The 9,837-nt window shown below is 33.9% G+C and overlaps 1 long non-coding RNA gene across 1 annotated transcript; it reads right to left on the bottom strand.

Moving 5' to 3' along the window:
- Positions 1 to 1,180: 1,180 nt before the first annotated feature.
- LOC139770382 (uncharacterized) lies at positions 1,181 to 4,468 on the bottom strand. The gene is made up of 3 exons (XR_011717730.1): positions 3,601 to 4,468; positions 3,447 to 3,512; positions 1,181 to 3,151 (listed from the first exon to the last, which is right to left on the bottom strand). It is a non-coding gene; the product is annotated as an uncharacterized lncRNA (long non-coding RNA).
- Positions 4,469 to 9,837: the final 5,369 nt, after the last annotated feature.

Raw genomic sequence — 9,837 nt, 5'->3', positions numbered from 1 at the left:
GACGCCGTCTGTACATATTCAGTGACAATTTTATACTAAATGCATACCAAACTATAATAAAACATAAATACACATATATGCAAGGGAGAATTTGATAGAAGGTAAGTTATTAAAAATTGCAGACTACAATAAATATCATATCACAATTGCATTTAATGAATACGAATTAAAATCGTATGTTATATAATATATTATTACAGATATCGTTATTACAAATGTTTTCAAAAAATATGTTTTTTGAGTAGGTTTATGGATTATACATAATTTAATTTGATTATATTCAATTTTATATAATTACAACTTATAAAGCTTATGTAATAACGAAAGATATGTAGTCCGAGATAAAATATATCGAATTATTTTCTATTGTATATATAAATGCACGTTTAGTAACATGAAATTCAGTCGATGTAAAGTTGTAATATATAAAAATATATTTAGAAGAACAACATTAGAGAATTTACACATTAATACATTAAATCATATAGCTTTATTTTTTTGACTATATCTCTCTCACTTTTAAAGATGTATGTGCGCGCGCACATACGTATAAATATAAATATAGAAACTTTCGTTTTTTTTCAATTAACATACTAAAACCTTATCTTATTACAAAAAAAGGTCTCCGATTGATTACTATTTTCATTTGATTAAGAGCATAGTGTAACAAATTTAAAGAAAAAAAGCAAAACTTAAATTAAATTTATTGAAGATAATTATATTAAAAAAACATAAAAGATATAAAAAGATGTGATTTAATATGAGAAACGCTCTTACATGCAATTGTGCAAAGTAGATATATTAAAAATTATCTAATGTAATTATACATATAATACAGAAATATAGTTATAGGGTACACATATACGTGGTCGGTCTAAAAAGTAATGACCCACACAGACATTAATATTTAATAGATATCTATTAAATATCCACAATGTATATCCATGATATCCACGAGATATTTAATAGATATCCATTAAATATCCAGATGTCCGCCACCCGAGATCTAATCGATATCCATTAAATATCCATGGGGATATCCAGTGGATATCCATTAAATATTAGTGGATATATCTGCATGGATATCCATCAAATGTCTAATATACGTCCAGTAGGTATAAAATGGATATAAATGGGATAGGTTGGTTATCTATATATATATATATATAAACAAAATAGCTTTTATTTAATAAATTTTTTATTTTAAAAATTAAGTGTTGCGTGTGTACACGTGTGTGTGTGACGATCGTGGATCTATAATCGCGCGATTCAAAGATTTCACGAGAGAATCGATTTTCTTTTCTCTGCAAAATAATCGTACTTTCTTCTTCGATTCTAGTTCGATATAACATGCTACATTGACATCTGAATAATAATGCGCGTGACTCAAGAACTAATTTACCTAATATATCTTATGTCTATAAAACAATCGTTTTGCGAAATCGACTGCGCCCAATGGAGCTCTCTGCGTGCGAGGATAATCGGAAGAATCTAAACTTGGCAATATATCGTTTTTAAATGCATAGACTCTATATAAATCATACTTGCATACGTCGTCCAAATCATCACATTCGTATTCTTATGTCAGAAATAAATCTTAGGAAAAAAAAGAATTGCATTAAAGAGAGATAACAGTTTTGTATATCTGAATATCAGCTTATAAACTTTTTTATATATAGCTTTTACATATATATATATATATATATATATATACATAGTTTTTATATCTTATTTCGCTATAATACAATTTCAAATTCCTTTTTTTTACTCTGCCAAGTTTAGAGTTAATTTAATAACGAAGGCTTCCTATAATTAACACGACGATCGTCGTCGTAAATTGTAATTTAGTATTACTACCCGATTCAATTGACTCTTCGAAAAGTATCGGTTGCGCGGAGAGTGACACATGGAATATTTGCGCTATAGAATCCGTTTTACACCGTTCTGTCTTCAACACATGCTTTACACGAAAAGTTCTTGCGGTCCATTGTTTGACGTGCGTCCAGCGTCTTTCGCAAAATAATTAATAAATACTTTGCAAACTTATACTTACTTTGTAAAACTCGAGATCGCAACCTCATGCAAAGTCCTACCGCAAACTGCATTTGGTCGTCGCGCGACATCGAATCTCTGATTAGCATCGATCGCTTATTCCGACGGTTTCAATTAAGAATACAGTTTCGGCGGACCCACGGTTGCATTTGAGCTTAGTCTGAATTAAATATATGTGAATTTTTTGCTAGGACGAAAGGCCGCTAAACACACGGGACATCCCTCGCCCATCACATTTTATTTTAAATTTCTAGTACCTGATATAAACTCCTTTTAGATTTTTTTTAGATTTTACTCGAAACACTTATGCCCACGCATACACACACGCACATTCACTCACACGTACCGATCACCCGGTCATCAAGCGAATCACCATACAATGTAACGAATAGGACGCGCGCGTCGACGTTTCGTGAAAGTTTTAAACACAATTTTACATGGATTCTTTTTCGCCGCGCAACTGACGCGCTTTGTTTTATAAGACTTAATTGGATCGCAGAATTGATTACATTGCTAAGATTCACGTAGAACTTATTAACAAGGACGAAACGATAACGACGCGAATGTCCATCTTGGATAACGAACAAAGACTACGAAAATAATAACGACTAATCCTAAAGGCACCTTCCGCGCCGCGAACAGCAAAAAAAATAAGGAAAAAAAATAATACAGCCAGTTCTCGGTCACAAAAATAACTTTCTCCTGATACTTAAGCAATTTCAAATCATCAACATGCAAACTATTTGGCTATTTGTACTTCTTGGTTTTTCCGTAAATCCGCGTGTGTTCCGTCCAAATGACCGATATAACAGGGTATGGTCCCCCGCAATTACGCACGCAATCGGCATTATTAAGTACGTATCTGTTTCCGCAATTTCGATCGATGTGCAACGGATCTCCGAGATCGGCTTCGAGAGCGCTGACTGAACGCGTCATTGTGTTCGGAACGAAAAACATACACGCGATTGTTTTTCTTTTTACCATTTGGTGTCCAAATTGCATTTGTCTATCGACGATATTGGCGCCGACGACGAGAATGCCTTCCGTTCAGCGCCGGGCGCAGCGCTTCCAGAGAACGGACTAGTGCGTTTGTTCATTTCTGAAAGAGAAAAGAGTTATCGGGATTAGCAGTGTATAGAAAGAAAATAAGATATATCCAATTCTCAGTACAAAAAAGCTTTGTTCGTTATTTTTTTCTCTTTAATTTTATATCATGACACCTAGATAATTTTAAATCATGCAAAGTAGATTTGGTTAGTCAGATAGCTTCACAGAGATTTCGAGAGAGAAAGAATGTTATAGAAATATAGAAAAGCAGAAAATAGAGTAAAAGCAAAGCAATGGCACTCAATAGAAGGCGTGCAATTACTAGATTGTAACTTGTCCATACTCACGTATATATTTCTCCAAGCCGATACTAGTCAACATGCTGCCCAGATCATTGGTCATCTGTTTCGGCACTGAAAAATCAATATATAAATAGTAAGATTATTATATTTTATGACATAAAAGTCATTATTAGTAAAAAAAAAACAAGTAATTACTTACATATTAGATGGCCTTGTTTCCGTTGCCGTTGAAGTATTGACGTTATTATGCCAAAATACTTTAATAAATCTATTATTCAACACAGCCTCTGGGCTTCTGTAAGCAGACTCTGCTTCGGTTGGCAGCTGGAAGGCAACCAACGCTGCCTCAGGATCGCCGTCAAAATTAACATGGATATTTACAATTTTACCGAATTTGGAAAAATGATCATACAATTGTGTTATATTGTTTAAGCTTTGTGGAACCTTTTTCAGTTCCAGAGAGCAATTGGCCGGGAGATTAATATGTATGAGCATCCTCACCAAATACAATTAATAATTAATTTCGTACACTAAAGATCACCTTATAGGTTACCACAGACTAAAGGTGGAAGCACATAAAACTACAGTTTCGTTATCATCGTTATATTATCGTTGTGCACCCAGATAACCAAATATTGGCACAATGGCCGCATAATGCACGCACGCGTGCAATGGCATGCTGTCATGTGATGTCCAGATACTGCCGCACCTGACGAGCACAGTGACGGCACATTGCGCTTAACGGGCAATGCAGGTAGCATGCTAGCATTTTGCAGGTCAAAATTTTCGGCATCGTGCATAAGATAACAAACAATACTTATCGTGATAGCACCGTGCTAGCACTGTCTGCTTATCGATATAAAAGTGACACAGAGACATTTTTTGCATGACATGCTGAGCACAGCGTGCGCTGTCGTGCTAGCACGCTTGGTTATCGGGGCAGATATAATATATGATAAAAAAGCTGCGCAACGACAATATAATGATAACGAATTGTTGTTAATAGTTATGCAATCAAAATTAAGTATGTTAATTGTTAGGACTTTCAGCCCTTAAAAGAAATTTGTTATGTCAATTGTAGTTAAAAAGATATTGATGATCAACATAGAGTCTATTGCATCAAAGTTGCGACTTACATACACTGAAAAAAAAAATAGTTAGATTTGAGAAAAAATTTTTTCTTATAGTACCAATGGCCTTATTTACTTAATATAATCACATATTTATTTAGAATTAGATATCTGTTGAGAACCCATTTATTAAGGGAGAGGAGAATAACTGAGAAGACGCGTAAGGGGAAACGCGGGCGTTTATTGTGACTCCGTGAGACGCCGAGACGAGCTCACGATCGACTGACTCGTCGACTCGATATTAGGCGTTTATAGATACCATGTACCTTTAGGTGGGGATACCACAATATCTTTACTTAATTTAAGTAAAAATATCTAATTCTAAATAAATATGTGATTAAATTAAGTAAATAAGGCCATTGGTACTATGTGAAAAAATATTTTCTCAAATCTAACTATTTTTTTTCAGTGTATTGTTCAAAATATATTAATTCATTTCTAAGTCTTATTTATACCACAAGAAAAGATCTTTTTGTTCAAAGAAGAATCATATACCTATATCATCTATTTAGATTTTAAATTAATATGACATATTAATTAATAACTAAATTATAACATAAAATATTAATTTTATAATTTAGTCATTAGTTTTATAAAATATTAATTATTTCTTTAACTTTATAATGCGACAGGACTTTTTCTTAATCGACTATTATATTAGACTAGATTAATATCTTGGACTATAAATTCTGTAATAATATTTTTGTATAATTATTTTTCTTATGTGTAATTTTACATTTTACAGCTGACTTATGTTATCATATTAAATGTATTCGCACTCGTATATGCAATTAACAAATTTCGATATACATATATCTTATCGATGTATATTTCGACCTATATTATTTTAGTATTAACTTTATGAACTTTATATACTGTAATCGTAATACATTGTAAATATAATAAAAACTGCCAAAATAAAATATTTTTTTAAAAACACTATGATATAATTAAGTACATACTTTCATGTATGTTTATCAAACGCTATTTATACAATATTTATCACATTTAATAACTTCAAATTTTTTTATTCCAAGTTATTAAATTATTTATCACTAGTGGTAGGAACGAGCTAATTAAGAGCCAAGCGCGGTACACGATGCGCAGATTTTTCTTGAGAAATAATTCATTATTTGTTCGTACGTTTATAATACGTTTGTACGTATACATATAAATGTGTAAGCTAAATAGAAAAGTCCTGTACAGTCCTGTACAGTTTTACGCTCTTATTCTCAATAATTAATGCGAAATTAATTAATAAACATCTGCAAATGAGTGTGCATCTACGTGATTTAGTGGCAACAGACAACCCAGCGTTATATCACTCGCGATTGCTGAAAACGCGCTCTCTTAAGGCTGCGTTCGGGGAGCGCGCTATATTAGCGCTATATATTGAATCATTTTGTCTTTATCGCTCATCAGGTGTAAAACAAGGATAGAATAAGCAAATAGCGCTAATAGCGCGCTCCCCGAATCCAGCCTATATGTTCCGCTGCTTGCCTTGTTTCTTACCGCGCGCTTATATATCGTCGTTGAATCATACGAATGCATACTGATTGGCATATATTTATTAATTAATTCCTCACTAATTTTTTTAAATTTAATCTGCTCTACCTTCTCACGACAGGTAATACGGTAATTACCAGATACCCTGTATAAGTAACACATACGCATATGCGCGTATATGTAGAGGAACGTCCCCTATTATGAGATAGGCTCCTAATATGCGACAGCGAGGTTTCTGCTAAACTAATAGGCCCTATCTGTTGGTTCCACCATGAACTTATTGCCCTTGGGGTAAAACCTATTTAGTGGAAAATTCATTGTTTGATCGTGCGTGTAGTCGTTGCAGAGAAAGAAATTGTGAAATTGGATGTTGTCAAGTGCCATGGATATGAGTCTTTAAATCTTGTTTATTATATAATTAATAAATATTTGGCAATAAGTTCTGCATGCAGCGATAGAGTAAGGTCGTATTAATAGGAAAATACGGGATATGTTGAGTTGCTCAATTGTAGAGATTAGATTTGGTGATCGCGAAACCGCAAGGCGTGGTGCTCGTAACATGAGATACTCAGGGTACTCCTGGGTTGCTGGAGTATGAAAGTTATTGTATAGTAATAAAAGAAGAGAAAATACTATATTAACGTTAAGGGAAGGTTTATACGAATTTATAAGACTGTGCTGACCTTGAGTTGAGGGGAAAGGGTGGAGGGGGAAGATTAGGTACAATATTGAGTATAAGTGGGTTTACGATTGTTGCAAATATGCTTCTCCATTACATTTGTCTTTCAAAAACTTTAAATAAAGTTTTTTAATTGCAATATGATATATTTTGCACTTTATTAGCGATTTCCCGGGGTCTCTCATATTAGGAGCACACTTTTTCGATTTTTTTGAAAGCTTATTTTTTACATTTTTCTAATTTTCAGAAAAATCAATATTTAAATTAAATTTTACATTTCAGGATCTTAAAGTTGATTAAATTCCCTTCAAAATAACCTACTATATTTTTCAATTCTGCCCATAGACTTCCGGCAATCACACAAAATAGATGTAGTATCTCATAATCGGGGTCTTTCCTCTATAAGCAACATATACATATACACTTACATAAATATACACGCACACTAGTTATAAAAAAAGAACGATGATTAAAAATATATAATTGATGCATGATTATTAACATCGAGATTAACACAGAATCTATTGCGTCAAAAAGTTGCAACTATATACATATACCATTCAGAATTTATGAATTATTTTTTAATTATGTATTCGAAGTTAAGGGTTTTTTTTTAAATAACCGCAATATTAATCGGATGGCAAAGTTAATTAAAAATAGCGGATATTAAAAATAAAAATAATAGAATTTTTATTTTTGATATCCGGCCGCTATATGGCTCCGACATTTTGAATTTAGCAACTGAATTTAACATCAGATTAATATTTAGCAACCTGAAAAACTCTTAAGTTTGAATAACAAAAAAAATTTCATAGTTTCTTAATTAATGGTCTACCCCGGGTGGAAATGTGTCTGGGCGATCCAAGTTTCTATTTTGGGCCCCGTGGGGAATGTCGTGGCACGCCCGTATCGGAAATCTAGCCAGGCGCTGCCTAGTGTTTCATCTAGGCGCTAGACAGAATTGTGCGGGGGTGCCAAGATGGGAAATCCAGCCGGGGGCTAGCTAGCGCCCGGCCAGTGAGGCAGGATTATAACCCATGTGCGAATGTCGGACTTCTGCCAGAGTTGTCCGCATGGCCCAGAAGTGGCACAATATTGGCTGCCAAGACTTGATGTGTGTGGGTGGTACTGCCCCAGTACGGCTAAACCGCTAGATCAGTATTGTGCCAGTCTCGGTGACCAGTACCCCCATGCAACCATATTCTGTTCCGAGGCTAGTCTTGTCTCAGTACTGACCGTGTATAAGGCCAGAAATGATATTGATCTACGGCCGAGAGTCAGCTCAGTACTGGGCATGTATTGGGTCGACTTAGAAAATTTTCGCTCGAGCGGCGCCGGAGGTAACGACCGCGGCACGAAAGCAACACGCCGCGAGTATGATATGGCAATCAGTGTTGTCTTGGGGCAACATTGCTCCGCGAGCCAGGGCCTAGATAGTTTTCCAATATTGGAGCTGGCCATTATTGCCGTTACCACCCAGTACAACCCCAGGCTAGCCTTCCATCATAGCGCCCACATTAACTCGTGGAAAACTAGCCGGAGTCCATACAGCGCCAGGTTGTAATTTCCACCCGGGAATGCATTGTCGATTATCTGCTATTAATTATATCATATAAATTAACTATATAGTATATATATACCAAATATATTACATTTTAATTGTATACTATTTCTATAACACTAATTGTACGATAGTACAATTTAACGAAACAAAATTGACTATATATTGAAACAAATTTTCGTTTTTTAAACATCAGGACAAGTGTATTGTCAGTTAACTGTGCAATGCCAATGCAATCCTTGATGTAACGTTCATCATATATGTCTATACTAGTTCGAGTAACTATCTATTTCAGAAAATATTTGCATTAAATCTGATTCGTTTCTTAATTTTAATATTAATAATCTAGCTTTATCACGAGCATCTCTAAAATAAGAAGCATATTGATATTTATTTTCTTTTCGATGCACAACACCCCACTTCTGGCATAATTGTAATTTTAAATCTAGAGGAAAGGCTTTGGAAATGTACAACTTAAATGTATTATCCCAGATTTCATGTAATGAAATTTTATTGCTGCGTTCGTCATCGCTGTTTATAATAACAGCAAACGCCAGAAGCAATTCAAGTGGAGGATGAGAGTCCAATACAGGGATAATTGAAGCAAACAATGGTAAGCAGAAGATTTTTGGAATATTAAAGCTGGAAAATGTTGTCACTCTCTGATATTGCAGTTTGGTCCTTCAAGGCGACTCGATAGCTCTCTCAGATTTCCCGAATGCCTTCTCTCTAATCTCGTGTGAATGCCAGCCCGATACACAAGCATAAATTCAACGCCTACGGTTTAACCCTTAACTAGCACACGGGGTGTCAAACACCCCAAAACAAATTTCGTCAAGTTTAGGCATCTTTCTCGGTCGGTTAAACATAAAATAAAAATAAGTTTTCTTATAAAAATCAAGATTTCAATTCAGAAAAAAGGGGCACAGGCGATCATGAAAATAAATACCTTTTTTTAAATACCCACTACAATCATAATTTTTTTCGTAAAGTACTCTATCTCAAGAACATCGTGTTAAATTTTTATCAAAAAATATTTATTTTTGACTGAGATATGATTTTTTTTTAGCAAAACAAGCCATTTTTCATAACTTTATTTCAAGAATTTTTTTGAAGCCTCAAAACTAAAAATTTTATAGTTTAGGCTAATGGGTATCATTTTCCAGTGTTTAATGTATGTACTTGATTTTTTTCAAGCCTATTGGAGCCTCCATTTCGCCGTACCCAACGTTCAAAGTGTGTGGGGTGTACAACACCCCGTGTGCAGATAACGTTCGATCGCGGACGTGTGCTAGTTAAGGGTTAAGACACACAAATGCTTATAATTTTCAAAAAGATCGTTGATAAAGGCAATACGTTGCGTAATATATTTTCATTCGATTAAGAGCAAAGTGTAACAAATTTAAAGAAAAAAAGCAAAACTTAAATTAAATTTATTGAAGATAATTATATTTAAAAAACATAAAAGATATAAAAAGATGTGATTTAATATGAGAAACGCTCTTACATGCAATTGTGCAAAGTAGATATACATATAAATAATAAAGACGGAGATTAATA

This window comes from Temnothorax nylanderi, unplaced genomic scaffold (genome assembly GCF_030848795.1).
Source record: "Temnothorax nylanderi isolate EJ_2023f unplaced genomic scaffold, tnyl_v1.0 TNYL_tig0029_pilon, whole genome shotgun sequence".
Classification (NCBI taxonomy): domain Eukaryota; kingdom Metazoa; phylum Arthropoda; class Insecta; order Hymenoptera; family Formicidae; genus Temnothorax; species Temnothorax nylanderi.
This window is presented reverse-complemented; position numbering and strand designations above follow the sequence as displayed.